Below are 17,266 nucleotides of genomic sequence, written 5' to 3' on the forward strand. Positions count from 1 at the left end.
AAATGGCCCTTGAGACAGCAAGTCTGGTCGGTCTGGTAGCGCCCACGGTTGACCCACCGTGAGGTGCCACAGATCCGGAAACCACGACCTCCTCGGCCAGTCTGGAGCGACGAGGATGGCACGGCGGCAGTCGGACCTGATCTTGCGTAACACTCTGGGCAGCAGTGCCAGAGGAGGAAACACATAAGGCAGTCGAAACTGCGACCAATCCTGAACTAATGCATCTGCCGCCAGAGCTCTGTGATCTTGAGACCGTGCCATGAATGCCGGGACCTTGTTGTTGTGCCGGGACGCCATTAGGTCGACGTCCGGCGTACCCCAGCGGCAACAGATCTCTTGAACACGTCCGGGTGAAGAGACCATTCCCCTGCGTCCATGCCCTGGCGACTGAGAAAGTCTGCTTCCCAGTTTTCTACGCCCGGGATGTGAACTGCGGAGATGGTGGAGGCTGTGGCTTCCACCCACAGCAGAATCCGCCGAACTTCTTGGAAGGCTTGACGACTGCGTGTGCCGCCTTGGTGGTTGATGTATGCCACCGCCGTGGCGTTGTCCGACTGAATTCGGATCTGCCTGCCTTCCAGCCAGAGCTGGAACGCCTTTAGGGCTAGATACACTGCCCTTATCTCCAGAACATTGATCTGAAGGGAGGACTCTGTCGGAGTCCAGGTTCCCTGAGCCCTGTGGTGGAGGAAGACCGCTCCCACCCAGACAGACTCGCGTCCGTCGTGACCACAGCCCAGGATGGGGGCAGGAAGGATTTTCCCCTCGACAAAGAAGTGGGAAGAAGCCACCACTGAAGAGAGGCTTTGGCTGCCCGAGAAAGGGAGACGTTCCTGTCGAGGGACGTCGACCTCCTGTCCCATTTGCGGAGAATGTCCCATTGGAGTGGACGCAGATGAAACTGCGCAAATGGAACTGCCTCCATTGCTGCCACCATCTTCCCTAGGAAGTGCATGAGGCGCCTCAAGGGGTGTGACTGGGCTCGCAGGAGAGATTGCACCCCTGTCTGTAGTGACGCTGTTTGTCCAGCGGTAGTTTCACCATCGCTGAGAGAGTATGAAACTCCATCCCGAGGTAAGTTAGGGATTGCGTCGGCGTCAATTTTGACTTTGGGAAATTGATGATCCACCCGAACCTCTGGAGAGTCTCCAGAGCAGTGTTCAGGCTGTGTTGGCATGCCACCCGGGAGGGTGCCTTGACTAGAAGATCGTCTAAGTAAGGGATCACCGAGTGTCCCTGGGAGTGTAGGACTGCCACCACTGTTGCCATGACTTTGGTGAAGACCCATGGGGCTGTCGCCAGGCCGAAAGGCAGTGCCACGAACTGAAGGTGTTCGTCTCCTATGGCGAAACGCAGGAAGCGCTGATGCTCTGGTGCAATCGGCACGTGGAGATAAGCATCCCTGATGTCGATTGATGCTAGGAAGTCTCCTTGGGACATCGAGGCGATGACGGAGCGGAGAGATTCCATCCGGAACCGTCTGGTTTTCACATGTCTGTTGAGCAGTTTGAGGTCCAGAACGGGACGGAATGATCAGTCCTTTTTTGGCACCACAAACAAGTTGGAGTAAAAACCGCGACCACATTCTTGAAGGGGAACAGGGATCACCACTCCTTCTGCCTTCAGAGTGTTTACCGCCTGAAAAAGAGCATCGGCTCGCTCGGGGGGCGGAGATGTTCTGAAGAAACGAGTCGGAGGACGAGAGCTGAGCTCGATCCTGTAACCGTGAGACAGGATGTCTCTCACCCATCGGTCTTGGACGTGTGGCAACCAGGCGTCGCAAAAGCGGGAGAGCCTGCCACCGACCGAGGATGCGGTTTGGGGAGGCCGAAAGTCATGAGGAGGCCGCCTTGGGGGCGGTTCCTCCGGCGGTCTTTTTAGGACGTGACTTAGACCGCCATGAATCAGAGTTCCTCTAGCCCTTCTGTGGCCTGTTGGACGTGGAGAATTGAGATCTGGCTGAGGGCCGAAAGGACCGAAACCTCGGTTGTATCTTCCGTTGCTGAGGTCTGTTTGGTTTGGACTGGGGTAAGGACGAGTCCTTTCCCTTGGATTGTTTAATAATCTCATCCAATTGCTCGCCAAACAGACGGTCGCCAGAAAATGGCAAACCGGTTAAGAATTTCTTGGAAGCAGAGTCTGCCTTCCATTCGCGTAGCCACATGGCCCTGCGGACTGCCACTGAATTGGCGGATGCTACCGCTGTACGGCTCGCAGAGTCCAGGACGGCGTTCATGGCGTAGGACGAAAAAGCCGACGCCTGAGAGGTTAAAGACACAACCTGCGGAGTAGAGGCACGTGTGACTACATTAATCTCAGACAGACAAGCTGAGATAGCTTGGAGTGCCCATACGGCTGCGAATGCCGGAGCAAAAGACGCGCCTATGGCTTCATAGATGGATTTCATCAGGAGCTCTATTTGCCTGTCAGTGGCATCCTTGAGCGATGAACCATCTGCCACTGCTACTATGGATCTAGCCGCCAGTCTGGAGACTGGAGGATCCACCTTGGGACACTGAGCCCATTCCTTAACTACGTCAGTGGGGAAGGGGTAACGTGTGTCATTAAGGCGCTTAGTAAAGCGCTTGTCCGGAAATGCTCGGTGCTTCTGGACCGCATCTCTGAAGTTGGAGTGATCGAAAAACGCACTCCGTGTACGTTTGGGAAACCTGAATTGGTGTTTCTCCTGCTGAGAAGCTGACTCCTCTATCTGTGGAGTTGGAGGAGAAAGTTCTAGCACCTGGTTGATGGACGCTATAAGGTCATTTACTATGGCGTCCCCTTCAGGTGTATCAAGATTGAGAGCCACGTCAGGATCAGAGTCCTGATCTGCCACCTCCGTTTCATCCTCCAGAGAGTCCTCATGCTGAGACCCTGAGCAGTGTGATGAAGTCGAGGGAAGTTCCCAGCGAGCCCGCTTAGCCGGTCTGGGACTGCGGTCTGTGTCGGAGTCCTCCCTGTGGGACCTAGGAGTCACCCCAGGAGCAGTTTGCTGCGCCGACCGAGGGGGGCCTGGGGGCAATGATTCAACAGTGCCCGGGGCCTGTGTTACCGGTCTGGACTGCAAAGCTTCTAGTATCTTAGCAGACCATCTGTCCATAGACTGAGCCATGGATTGTGAAAGGGACTCAGAAAGTTTCTCAGCCAACACTGCAAACTCTGTCCCTGCCACCTGGACAGTGGCAGCCGGTGGTTCTACCTGGGCCGAGGGTCCCACTAGTGCCTGAGGCTCCGGCTGAGTGAGTGTTACAGGGGCCGAGCATTGCACACAATGAGGGTAGGTGGAACCTGCAGGTAACATAGCCGCACAAGAGGTACAAGTTGCAAAATAAGCCTGTGCCTTAGCACCCTTGCTTTTTGCGGACGACATGCTGTTGTCTCCTCTTAGAGCAATCAGAGCAATCAGTGAGGGTATATAGCCAAGCAAATAATGCGGCCGAACAGAGCAAATGTATACACAATATGGATATATATATATATATATATATATATATATATATATATATATATATATATATATATATATATATATATATATATATATATATATATATATATATATATATATATATATATATATATACACTTCGGCACCCAGGGGGGCCAGCACCAGACAACTGGTGCGGCTTACCGACCGCCCTCAGCGGTTGTGTGTCCACCAGATTCCCTGCCTGGGCCTCCCAGCGCTGTGGAGCTCTGTCTGAAGTTCTCCCCCTGCAGCAGTGATGATAACAATGGCTGCCAGCGTTCTGAGAGGAGGAGGGAGCCGTGGGCGTGCCTCAGAAAGTGCGGGAATCTGGTGCCCCACAGTGCTCAGTGAGGGGGGAGGAGGATACTAAGTATGCTCCTGCCCTCACCGCTGACGTCCAGTCTAGCGTCCCGCCCTTACCCCTGACTGGCAGGCCCGGGGGCGGGAGTATGCGGTACTAGGCCGCAAAAGCCGGGGACTAAATTTAGTAGCGTGGCCGGCAAACAGGCGCGGTCGGCGCGGTAGTCCCGGCAACCCAAAACACACAGCAGCTGCTGCAGCGTTTGTTACACAGGCGCTCCATGCGCCGTCCCCAAGGGGATACAGAGTACCTCATGAGAAGCAGGGCCTGTCCCTGGTGATACCCGGTCTCCTGTCCGTCAGATTCCCCCAGGGGCTGCGGATGGAGCCCGGTCCCAGTGCATGGGGACCGGTTAGGATCCCACTTCTCCCAGAGCCACTAAGGGATGGGGAAGGATAACGGCATGTGGCTCCAGCCTTTGTACCCGCTATGGGTACCTCAACCTTAACAGCACCGCCGACCATAGTGGGGTGAGAAGGGAGCATGCCGGGGGCCCTGGGGCCCTCTTTTCTTCCATCCGATAAAGTCAGCAGCTGCTGCTGACTAAAATGTGGAGCTTGCGTGAATGTGTGCCTCCTTCAACACAAAGCAAAAAACTGAGGAGCCCGTGATGCACGGGGGGGTGTATAGGCAGAGGGGAGGGGTTACACTTTTTAAAGTGTAATACTTTGTGTGGCCTCCGGAGGCAGAAGCTATACACCCAATTGTCTGGGTCTCCCAATGGAGCGACAAAGAAACCATTTTTTTTTATTTTATTTTTTTGGGACCACATCACATCTGAAGTGTCTTTGAGGGGCCTAAAAGAAAGAAATTACCCACAAGTGACACCGGTCTAAAACCTGCACCCCTCAAACTGCTCAAAAGCACATCTAAGAAGTTGATTAACCCTTTAGGTGCTTCACAAGAATTAAAGCAATGTGGAAGGGGAAAAAAAAAATGAAAATTTTACTTTTTTACGACAAAAATGTTACTTTAGCCACAATTTTTGCATTTTCCCAAGGGGAACCGTAGAAATTGCACAAACAATTGTAAAGTGCATTTCCTCCTGAGCACATCAATACCCCACATGTGGTCAAAATGTACTTTTGAGGCACAGTGCAAAGGTCAGAAGCGAAGGAGCGCCATATCGGAGTGCAGATTTAGTTGGAATGGTTTGAGGGTGCCATTGGGCATTTGGATTTGGGAGCGCAGATTTTGCTGGGGTTTTTTATGGGTTTTTTTTAGGGAGTAGCCATTACACTTTTCCAATGCCTTTGTGCTACAAGTAATGTGAAGCCCCCATAGTTCCATTAACAGATAACGGAACTGAGTGGGACTTGTGTTTTCGTGGTTAAAGGGAACCTGTCAGGTCCAATATGCACCCAGGACCACGAGCAGTTCTGGGTGAATATTGCTAATCCCTGCCTAACTGTCCCTGTATACACTAGCATAGATAAAGAGATATATAGAAAAAGTATTTCTAAAGATCTTTTATCATATGCTAATGAGCGAGGGGACTAGTCCCCTGGTTGTTAGTCGGCCCCATTAGCATGTTAGTATGCTCCTGTGGGCGTGCTAACATGCTAATGAATGTGCAGCGTCAGACGATGATCTCACTCACCTCTCCGCTGCCATCACACCCGACGCCGGATTTCGACTTAGTGCACATCACCCCGGAGTTTTGGTCCCACGCTCTATGAAGCAGAGTGTATGCGTCCTGGCTTCAAACTGAAGTAGTGCGCGTGACTGAACCTCTGGGGTTCAGTCCAGAGTAAGGCGGGCTTTGCACGTTGCGACATCGCAAGCCGATGCTGCGATGTCGCACGCGATAGTCCCCGCCCCCGTCGCAGGTACGATATCTTGTGATAGCTGGTGTAGCGAAAATTATCGCTACGCCAGCTTCACATGCACTCACCTGCCCTGCGACCGTCGCTGTGGCCGGCGACCCGCCTCCTTCCTAAGGGGGCGGGTCGTGCGGCATCATAGCGACGTCACACGGCAGGCGGCCAATAGCGGCGGAGGGGCGGAGATGAGCAGGATGTAAACATCCCGCCCACCTCCTTCCTTCCGCATAGACGCCGGCGGCAGGTAAGAAGAAGTTCCTCGCTCCTGCGGCTTCACACACAGCGATGTGCGCAGCCGCAGGAGCGAGGAACTACATCGTACCTGTCGCGGCAGCATAATTATGAAAAAGTCGGAGCCTGCAACGATGATACGATAACAACGCTTTTGCACTCGTTCATCGTATCATCTAGCATTTACACACTACGATGTCGAAAGTGACGCCGGAAGTGCGTCACTTTCGATTTGACCCCATCGACATCGCATGTGCGATGTTGCAACGTGCAAAGCCGCCCTAAATCTACGCCTCATTAGTGAATGGATCCGTCGGGGGTTTGATCTGAATCACGTATTTTGAAGATGTAGATTGAAACCCTGATCTAAGTGCTCAATATAGAGCACAGGATAAATGTGAACTGATCCAAAATGTTCTGTACCCAATGCACCACGAAATAGCTTTAAACTTAAAGGAAACTTGTCAGGTTCAATATGCACACAGAACCACGAGCAGTTCTGGGTGTGTATTCTAATCCCTGCCTAACCGTGTATCTAGTAGCATAGATAAAGGGATCTTTAGAAAAGTATTTCTAAAGATCTTTTACCATATGCTAATGAGCGAGGGCACTAGTCCCCTGGGCGTTGGTTCCCCTGGCCAGTCGGCTCCATTAGCATGTTAGAGCGCCCTGTGAGTGTGCTAACATGCTAATGAATGTGCAGCATCAGAGGATGATCTCACTCACCTCTCCGCTGCCATCGCGTCCAATGCTGGATTTTGGCTCAGTGCGCATGACCCCGGAGTTTCGGTCATGCACACTATGAAGCCAGGAGTACGCGTCCTGGCTTCAAGCTGAAGTACTGCGCATGACCGAACCTCTGGGGTCATGCGCAAAATCCAGCGATGGTCGCGATGGCGGCGGAGAGGTGAGAATTCACTAATGAGGCTGCAGAGTTACTCTGGACTCTGTTCGGCCTCTATGCTGCGGTGACCACAGACCAGACAGAAGTTCAAAGTGACTCCATCTGCCTCATTACAGTGAATTCTCCATTGGGAATTTTGTCAATCGCATCTTTCAGAGATTCACACGTAATCCCTAATGTAAACGCTCAGAGTAGAGCGCAGGATAAATGTGAGCTGCGATCTTTGGGAGACAGAATGACCAAATCAACAGCAGTTGAAGAATTGGCTTTATTTTGTTATGTTGCTCACCTTGCGGTATAAGTGATAAGGCGGCTTTGTTCCTCAGGTCAGTACTTTGTGGGTTTTTTTCTCAATTGTAGCAATAAAAAAAAATTATTTTTTTTTTACATCACCGAATTTTGAAGATCATAGTTGTTTTTTTCTTCTGCCGACAGTCATGTGAAGACTTGTGTTTTATGCACGATGAATTGGAGATTATTTTGGTACCATATTGGCCACATAATCGTTTTTGAACGCTTTGTTTTCTGCTTTTTGGGAGTCAGAATCAAGAAGAAGCAACAATTCAGGAAATGTTTTTAAGTTTTTTTCTACAGTGTTTACTGAAAGGGTTCAGTAGAGTGACAGTTTTATAGATCGGGTTGTTCCGGACACGACAATAACAAATGTGTATTTTTTTTCTTACATAAATATATGTACTTATTGATAATTTTTTTTAAATTTCTATGTTCTTTATTTCCTGATTGATTTATTTATTTATTTTTTATATATATTTTTACAATTTTTTCTTTCTTTTTTTACTTGGTCTCTATATGGGACATTACCTTTTATTAGTCTGATTGTATGTGTAATGTACTGCAATACATTATACCTGTGCATTTTCCACTGACCCAAGCATCTTAAACCATGCAAGGAGCAGGGTATTAGAGGCCACCGTAGCCACGTAACCCGGAGGTCATTATTTGGTTCTGGGTTACCATGGCAACGATCGGGATCCCTTGATCACATGGTGGGGGTCCCGTTTGGGTGGGTAGAAGAAGCGCACGCCCTCTTACAACCTCCTGATCACAGCATTTTAGGGGGTTAAACAGCCAGGTCACAGGTATCACTGAAGCTGAGCTCACGGCTGCGATTGTGCGGGCCCAGCTCCTGTGCCCGCACGATCATCAAGATGTACCGGTATGTTCATTGGCGGGATCGCACCGCAAAATAGGACGTACCGGTAAGTCCAATGTCAGGAAGGGGTTAATTTATTGTATTCATTTATTTTATATTTCGATAGATCAGACTTTTACAAATGCAGCAATACCAAATGTGTATATATACTGTATTTTTTTATTTCTTAATGTGGTAAAAGAGGGGTGGGATTTGAACTTCTATATAGTTTAAAAAACATTTTTTTGCTACTTTGTTCTGTATTTAATAGTCCCCTTAGGGGATTTGACCCTGTATAGTCTGATCACTTGTTCTATATACAGCAATGCAACAGCACTGTTGTATATAGAAGAAATCACAGTCTCCTATGAACGCCGGGGGGCAGAGAAGCTGATCAGAGATGATCGGAAGATGGCTGGAGCTATACCTTCCAGCAGGACAATGACCCCAATCATCCAGCCAGAGCTACAATGGATGGTTTGGACTAAAGATTATTCATGTATGTAAACGGCCCAGTCACAGTCCAGACCGAAATCCCATAGAGAATCTGTGACAATACGGGGGGGGGGGGGGAAATCGCTGATCACAGACGTCTCCATCCAATCTGAATAAGCGAGAGCAAAGAAGAAGGGGCAACAATATCACCTCTAGATGTGCAAAGCTGGGAGAGACTTGCACCAAAAGACCTGCAGCAGGAATTGCACTGAAAGATGGTCCTACAAAGTATTAACTCAGGGGGACTGAATACTAATGCACGTCACAAGTTTCAAATTTATATGCTTGAAATATTTAGAAAACCATATATCCTTTCCTTTACACTTCACAAATAGGTGCACTTAGTTTTGGTATATCACATAATATCCCAATACAATACATCTGTGTTTGTGGCTGTAAAGTTGAAAAATGATAAAAATTCACGGTATCGCACTGTTCTTGCACTGGGGCGTCCTGCGGTAACGTATTATAACACAATATAATTCTGCCTGTGCTTGTGTCATCACAGTGACCCCCACACCTCGCACACATACAGGGGGGCTGCGCAGGAGAATGTGGCTCCACATCACTTTACAGGGGTCAGCCATCATCTGAATGTGCAGTCTGTAAGAGCAGATTTCCAGGTTTTCTGACACCCCGATAATCACAGGGACCCCATTAATAAATACAGCAGCCAGATCTGTGTGTTGTCAGAGGAAAGCCAGCACCAAACTGAGGGTGATCCAGGTGATAGCTGTCACATGGGGAAGAGAGGGCAGGTCAAATTATTATTTTTTAAGTGTCTCTCTAAACACCCCCAGCCAAATTTTGGAAATGGTATAACCCAACCGCACATTCCATCCCAGGTCCACAACTGCTCTGCTCATGCTGGGAGCAGTAGTTCCACAATGACTGAAAAGTCACAAAGGGTCTCCAAAGTCGTAGCAGTCTCCAGCCTGTGTCTCACCCAGTGATTGCCGTCACTGGCGGCAGCTACAACCCCCAACATCCTCCTGGCTGCTTCATGTAGTGTCCATGTAATAAACTGTCACCTTATTGTGACATCGTCCCATTGTGACCTGGAACCTGTCTCCTATGGCTGTCTATCAGACACTCTCTCCTCTCCCTTCCAGCATTCTGTCTCTTCTCCCCTCCCGTACTCTGTCTCTGCTCCTCTCCCCTATTCTGTCCCTTCTCCTCTCCTCTCCTATTCTCCCTCTTCTCCTCTCCTATTCTCCCTCTTCTCCCCTCTCCTAATTCTCCCTCTTCTCCCCTCTCCTATTCTCCCTCTTCTCCCCTCTCCTATTCTCCCTCTTCTCCCCTCTCCTATTCTCCCCTCTCCCCCTATTCTCTCTCTTCCCCTATTCTCTCTCTTCCCCCTCTCCTATTCTGTCTCTTCTCCCCTCTCCTATTCTGTCTCTTCCCCTCTCCCCTATTCTCCTATTCTCTCTCTCTTCTCCCCTATTCTCCTATTCTCTCTCTCTTCTCCCCTATTCTCCTATTCTCTCTCTCTTCTCCCCTATTCTCCTATTCTCTCTCTCTTCTCCCCTATTCTCCTATTCTCTCTCTCTTCTCCCCTATTCTCCTATTCTCTCTCTCTTCTCCCCTATTCTCCTATTCTCTCTCTCTTCTCCCCTATTCTCCTATTCTCTCTCTCTTCTCCCCTATTCTCCTATTCTCTCTCTCTTCTCCCCTCTCCTATTCTCTCTCTCTTCTCCCCTCTCCTATTCTCTCTCTCTTCTCCCCTCTCCTATTCTCTCTCTCTTCTCCCCTCTCCTATTCTCTCTCTCTTCTCCCCTCTCCTATTCTCTCTCTCTTCTCCCCTCTCCTATTCTCTCTCTCTTCTCCCCTCTCCTATTCTCTCTCTCTTCTCCCCTCTCCTATTCTCTCTCTCTTCTCCCCTCTCCTATTCTCTCTCTCTTCTCCCCTCTCCTATTCTCTCTCTCTTCTCCCCTCTCCTATTCTCTCTCTCTTCTCCCCTCTCCTATTCTCTCTCTCTTCTCCCCTCTCCTATTCTCTCTCTCTTCTCCCCTCTCCTATTCTCTCTCTCTTCTCCCCTCTCCTATTCTCCCTCTCTTCTCCCCTCTCCTATTCTCTCTCTCTTCTCCCCTCTCCTATTCTCTCTCTCTTCTCCCCTCTCCTATTCTCTCTCTCTTCTCCCCTCTCCTATTCTCTCTCTCTTCTCCCCTCTCCTATTCTCTCTCTCTTCTCCCCTCTCCTATTCTCTCTCTCTTCTCCCCTCTCCTATTCTCTCTCTCTTCTCCCCTCTCCTATTCTCTATCTCTTCTCCCCTCTCCTATTCTCTCTCTCTTCTCCCCTCTCCTATTCTCCCCCCTCCTATTCTCCCCCTTCTCCCCTCTCCTATTCTCCCCCTTCTCCCCTCTCCTATTCTCCCCCTTCTCCTATTCTCCCCCTTCTCCCCTCTCCTATTCTCCCCCTTCTCCCCTCTCCTATTCTCCCCCTTCTCCCCTCTCCTATTCTCCCCCTTCTCCCCTCTCCTATTCTCCCCCTTCTCCCCTCTCCTATTCTCCCCCTTTTCCCCTCTCCTATTCTCCCCCTTTTCCCCTCTCCTATTCTCCCCCTTTTCCCCTCTCCTATTCTCCCCCTTTTCCCCTCTCCTATTCTCCCCCTTTTCCCCTCTCCTATTCTCCCCATTCTCCCCTCTCCTATTCTCCCCTCTCCTATTCTCCCCATTCTCCCCTCTCCTATTCTCCCCCTTCTCCCCTCTCCTATTCTCCCCTCTCCTATTCTCTCTCTTCTCCCCTCTCCTATTCTCCCCTCTCCTATTCTCCCCTCTCCTATTCTCCCCTCTCCTATTCTCCCCTCTCCTATTCTCCCCTCTCCTATTCTCTCTCTTCTCCCCTCTCCTATTCTCTCTCTTCTCCCCTCTCCTATTCTCTCTCTTCTCCCCTCTCCTATTCTCTCTCTTCTCCCCTCTCCTATTCTGTCTCTTCTCCCCTCTCCTATTCTGTCTCTTCTCCCCTCTCCTATTCTGTCTCTTCTCCCCTCTCCTATTCTCTCTCTTCTCCCCTCTCCTATTCTCTCTCTTCTCCCCTCTCCTATTCTCCCCTCTCCTATTCTCCCCTCTCCTATTCTCCCCTCTCCTATTCTCCCTATTCTCCCCTCTCCTATTCTCTCTCTTCTCCCCTCTCCTATTCTCTCTCTTCTCCCCTCTCCTATTCTCTCTCTTCTCCCCTCTCCTATTCTCCCTCTTCTCCTCTCCCCTTTTCTCTCTTCTCCCCTCTCCTATTCTCTCTCTTCTCCCCTCTCCTATTCTCCCTCTTCTCCTCTCCCCTTTTCTCTCTTCTCCCCTCTCCTATTCTCTCTCTCTTCTCCTATTCTCTCTCTTCTTCCCTCTCCTATTCTCTCTCTTCTTCCCTCTCCTATTCTCTCTCTTCTTCCCTCTCCTATTCTCTCTCTTCTTCCCTCTCCTATTCTCTCTCTTCTTCCCTCTCCTATTCTCTCTCTTCTTCCCTCTCCTATTCTCTCTCTTCTTCCCTCTCCTATTCTCTCTCTTCTTCCCTCTCCTATTCTCTCTCTTCTTCCCTCTCCTATTCTCTCTCTTCTTCCCTCTCCTATTCTCTCTCTTCTTCCCTCTCCTATTCTCTCTCTTCTTCCCTCTCCTATTCTCTCTCTTCTTCCCTCTCCTATTCTCTCTCTTCTTCCCTCTCCTATTCTCTCTCTTCTTCCCTCTCCTATTCTCTCTCTTCTCCCCTCTCCTATTCTCTCTCTTCTCCCCTCTCCTATTCTCTCTCTTCTCCTCTCCCCTATTCTCTCTCTTCTCCCTTTCCTATTCTGTCTCTTCTTCCCTCTTCTATTCTCTCTCTTCTCTCCTCTTCTATTCTGTCTCTTCTTCCCTCTTCTATTCTGTCTCTTCTTCCCTCTCCTATTCTCTCTCTCCTCTCCTATTCTCTCTCTTCTTCCCTCTCCTATTCTCTCTCTTCTTCCCTCTCCTATTCTCTCTCTTCTTCCCTCTCCTATTCTCTCTCTTCTTCCCTCTCCTATTCTCTCTCTTCTTCCCTCTCCTATTCTCTCTCTTCTTCCCTCTCCTATTCTCTCTCTTCTTCCCTCTCCTATTCTCTCTCTTCTTCCCTCTCCTATTCTCTCTCTTCTTCCCTCTCCTATTCTCTCTCTTCTTCCCTCTCCTATTCTCTCTCTTCTTCCCTCTCCTATTCTCTCTCTTCTTCCCTCTCCTATTCTCTCTCTTCTTCCCTCTCCTATTCTCTCTCTTCTTCCCTCTCCTATTCTCTCTCTTCTTCCCTCTCCTATTCTCTCTCTTCTTCCCTCTCCTATTCTCTCTCTTCTTCCCTCTCCTATTCTCTCTCTTCTTCCCTCTCCTATTCTCTCTCTTCTTCCCTCTCCTATTCTCTCTCTTCTCCCCTCTCCTATTCTCTCTCTTCTCCCCTCTCCTATTCTCTCTCTTCTCCCCTCTCCTATTCTCTCTCTTCTCCTCTCCCCTATTCTCTCTCTTCTCCCTTTCCTATTCTCTCTCTCTTCTCCCCTCTCCTATTCTCTCTCTCTTCTCCCCTCTCCTATTCTCTCTCTTCTCTCCTCTCCTATTCTCTCTCTTCTTCCCTCTCCTATTCTCTCTCTTCTTCCCTCTCCTATTCTCTCTCTTCTTCCCTCTCCTATTCTCTCTCTTCTTCCCTCTCCTATTCTCTCTCTTCTTCCCTCTCCTATTCTCTCTCTTCTTCCCTCTTCTATTCTCTCTCTTCTCCTCTCCCCTTTTCTCTCTCTTCTCTCCTCTTCTATTCTGTCTCTTCTTCCCTCTTCTATTCTGTCTCTTCTTCCCTCTCCTATTCTCTCTCTTCTCTCCTCTCCTATTCTCTCTCTTCTTCCCTCTCCTATTCTCTCTCTTCTTCCCTCTCCTATTCTCTCTCTTCTTCCCTCTTCTATTCTCTCTCTTCTCCTCTCCCCTTTTCTCTCTCTTCTCTCCTCTTCTATTCTGTCTCTTCTTCCCTCTTCTATTCTGTCTCTTCTTCCCTCTTCTATTCTGTCTCTTCTCTCCTCTCCTATTCTCTCTCTTCTCCCCTCTCCTATTCTCTCTCTTCTCTCCTCTCCTATTCTCTCTCTTCTTCCCTCTCCTATTCTCTCTCTTCTTCCCTCTCCTATTCTCTCTCTTCTCCTCTCCTATTCTCTCTCTTCTCCTCTCCTCTCCCGTATTTTCTGTCTCTATCCGGTGCTGTCTCTGCTCCAGCAGTCCCGTTATCTCCGTTCTCTCCCCGGGTGCCTCTCGCCCTCCCCCCGGGCTCTTACCCGCTCCAGTGTCTCTCACCTCTCGGCCTCAGTGTCTCACGCTCTCGGCTCTCCTGTCGCACACTTCATACGTCACCGCGAGCGCGCCTTGTCTTTCACTCTACAGAACGTCCAGCCCCGAGCGCGCAAAGGAGTCTGGGTAATGAAGTCCAATCACTACGTTAACCTCTTCACGACACCCGCCCGTGCACGGCTCAGTCCTTAACCGAGTATGGCGCAGCGTCACCGGGTGATCGCTCCCCATACCCGGCCGGTAATGGCTGTGCATTACAGTCTGGACCTGCCGCTAACAATCGCAGGTGGAGCAGAGCGGAGCTCCGCCCACTATTGTTAACCTGTTAAATCCCGCTGTCAACCTCTGACAGCGGGATTTAACACGCGCCTGCATGAGGGCGCGCCAAAGCGGCCATGACGCGCCCCTGATATGATTGCGGGGCGCCTATTGGTTGCTATGACAGCAGGGGGGGGGTCTGCTGCAGACCACCTCGGTGCTTTTTCATCGCAGCCTCATCTTCAGCCTGCCTGTGATATATGTGGGGACTATTAACCCCTTCACCACTCGGCCAGTTTTCATTTTCGGTTTTCCTCCCCTTCTTCCACGAGCGCGTTTTTTGCAGGGCGAGTTGGACTTTTCAAAGAAAGAGTTAATTTTACCATATAGTGTTTTGTTTTGGGCTTTTTGTTTACCATGTTCACTATATGGTAAAAATGACCTTTCATTAAAATTTCTCAGGTCGGTACGAATTCGTAGATACCAAACATGTATAGCTTTGTTTTTATTTAATTGATGAAAAATAAAATTAAGACATTATTATTAATAATAATAATAATAATAATTAATAATAATAATAAAACTGGTTTTGTCGCCATTTTCGGAGACCCGTAACATTCTCATTTTTTGGGATCTAGGGCTCATTTTTGGGTAGATGTGATATTTTTATCACCTCTTATTGCTTTTCGTTGCAATGTTGCAGCAACCAAAAAAGTGTAATTCTGGCATTTAATATTTTTTTCATTATTCTGTTTACTAATCAGATTAATTTATTTCATATTTTGACATTTCTGAACATGGCAGTGCCAAATATGGGTATTTCTTTTCATATTTTTAAAACTCTTTTTTCACTTTTTATTGTTTTCACTAGTCCCCTCAGGATTTTGCCGCAGGTTTCTCGCAGCTGCTCCCCGGAATCCTCAGCTATCCATTGCTGCGGTATTTCTGCAGAGTTGTTGCGGTAAACCTGCAGAAAATGTGGATTTCGTGCAGAATTACTGCGGATTTCCCGCCCTGTATCTCCATAGTGGAGGAGTGAGAATTCCGCAGGTAAATCCGCAGGAATAATTGACTTGCAGTTATGTGCGGCTGCGGGACATCCGCAGCTTATTCCGCAGCCGCACATACCGCAGCATTGATACAGCACTCCCCAAATCCCATAGGATAACATGGGAAGTGTCTGTACTTGCTTAAACCTGCAGATTTATCTGGAAAATCCAGATAAATATGCGGGTTTTCTGCGGCAAAATCCGCGGGTACATTGTCCCGTGGGCACATAGCCTAAGGCAGTCATGGCGAACCTTTTACAGGCCGAGTGCCCAAACTGTAGCCCTAAACCCAATTTTTTTTCCGAAGTGCCAACCAATCCTATCATGTAAATAATTGATCTTAATCTTACCTTTGCCGTCTTCTCTTCAGCAGGGGGTATCACACTCATGCTTACCACACATTGAAGCTGAGCCCCTGCCCTTTCCAGACACAGCAGTTGGATTGATCTTTCTGGAAAAAATTGCAGCATATTAGACAGAGATTTTAGCCTGGAATGCAATCAGATGTCACCCTGTAATCCACATCTACATTTCAAAGTCTGAACATCTCGAAATCCCATAAAGACGTACGAGTTGCTCCCCCTCCCCTTTCATTGTGTAGTTCTGTCCCCCTTCCTCGGCCACTTCCTGGAAAACATGTCCCCCATCCTGATATATATTTCCTACATTCTGGTATATTTGTCCCCATCATGGCCCCATCCTGGTAAATGTCCTCCATCCTGGTAAATGTTACCCATTCTGGCATGTTCCCCCATGCTGGTAAATGTACCCCATCCTGACATATTGCCCATCCTTGTAAATGTTCCCCCATCCCGGCATGTACCCCATTCCTGGTAAATGTTCCCAATCCTGGTTAATTTACCCCATCCAGGTAAATGTACCCCTTCCTGGTAAATGTACCCTATCGTGGCATGTTTCCCCATCCTGGCATGCATGTTTCCTCCATCCTGGCATGCATGTTTCCTCCATCCTGGCATGCATGTTTCCTCCATCCTGGCATGCATGTTTTCCTCCATCCTGGCATGCATGTTTCCTCCATCCTGGCATGCATGTTTCCTCCATCCTGGCATGCATGTTTCCTCCATCCTAGCATGTATGTTTCCTCCATCCTGGCATGCATGTTTTCCTCCATCCTGGCATGCATGTTTCCTCCATCCTGGCATGCATGTTTCCTCCATCCTGGCATGTATGTTTCCTCCATCCTGGCATGCATGTTTTCCTCCATCCTGGCATGCATGTTTCCTCCATCCTGGCATGCATGTTTCCTCCATCCTGGCATGCATGTTTCCTCCATCCTAGCATGTATGTTTCCTCCATTCTGGCATGTATGTTTCCTCCATCCTGGCATGCATGTTTCCTCCATCCTGGCATGCATGTTTCCTCCATCCTAGCATGTATGTTTCCTCCATCCTGGCATGCATGTTTTCCTCCATCCTGGCATGCATGTTTCCTCCATCCTGGCATGCATGTTTTCCTCCATCCTGGCATGCATGTTTCCTCCATCCTGGCATGCATGTTTTCCTCCATCCTGGCATGTATGTTTCCTCCATGCTGGCATGCGTGTTTTCCTCCATCCTGGCATCCATGTTTCCTCCATCCTGGCATGCATGTTTTCCTCCATCCTGGCATGTATGTTTCCTCCATCCTGGCATGCATGTTTCCTTCCAGCCTGGCATGCATGCTTTCCCCATCCTGCCATGCATGTTTCCTCCATCCTGCCATGCATGTTTCCTCCATCCTGCCATGCATGTTTCCTCCATCCTGGTATGTATGTTTCCTCCATCCTGGCATGCATGTTTCCCCATCCTGGCATGCATGTTTCCTCCATCCTGCCATGCATGTTTCCTCCATCCTGCCATGCATGTTTCCTCCAGCCTGGTATGTATGTTTCCTCCATCCTGGCATGCATGTTTCCCCATCCTGGCATGCATGTTTCCTCCATCCTGGCATGCATGTTTCCTCCATCCTGCCATGCATGTTTCCTCCATCCTGCCATGCATGTTTCCTCCATCCTGCCATGCATGTTTCCTCCATCCTGGTATGTATGTTTCCTCCATCCTGGCATGCATGTTTCCCCATCCTGGCATGCATGTTTCCGCCATCCTGGCATGCATGTTTCCGCCATCCTGGCATGCATGTTTCCCCATCCTGGCATGCATGTTTCCTCCATCCTGCCATGCATGTTTCCTCCATCCTGCCATGCATGTTTCCTCCATCCTGCCATGCATGTTTCCTCCATCCTGCCATGCATGTTTCCTCCATCCTGCCATGCATG

General features: G+C 49.2%; 1 protein-coding gene across 4 annotated transcripts in view; it reads right to left on the reverse strand.

Moving 5' to 3' along the window:
* The window catches only part of DCAF1 (DDB1 and CUL4 associated factor 1), a 52,058-nt gene extending 38,107 nt beyond the window's left edge, over window positions 1-13,951 (reverse strand). The window contains exon 1 of one of the 4 annotated variants that reach the window (XM_075321663.1): window positions 13,691-13,951. The gene's annotated coding sequence lies outside the window, so the exon portion shown is untranslated. Of the gene's footprint in view, window positions 1-9,382; window positions 9,448-13,671 lie in introns of those variants that run through there. The other 3 variants (XM_075321660.1, XM_075321659.1, XM_075321661.1) reach the window with 3 other exon arrangements.
* Between the last annotated feature and the right edge of the window lie 3,315 nt (window positions 13,952-17,266).

This window comes from Anomaloglossus baeobatrachus, chromosome 8 (assembly GCF_048569485.1).
Source record: "Anomaloglossus baeobatrachus isolate aAnoBae1 chromosome 8, aAnoBae1.hap1, whole genome shotgun sequence".
Taxonomy (NCBI): Eukaryota; Metazoa; Chordata; class Amphibia; order Anura; family Aromobatidae; genus Anomaloglossus; species Anomaloglossus baeobatrachus.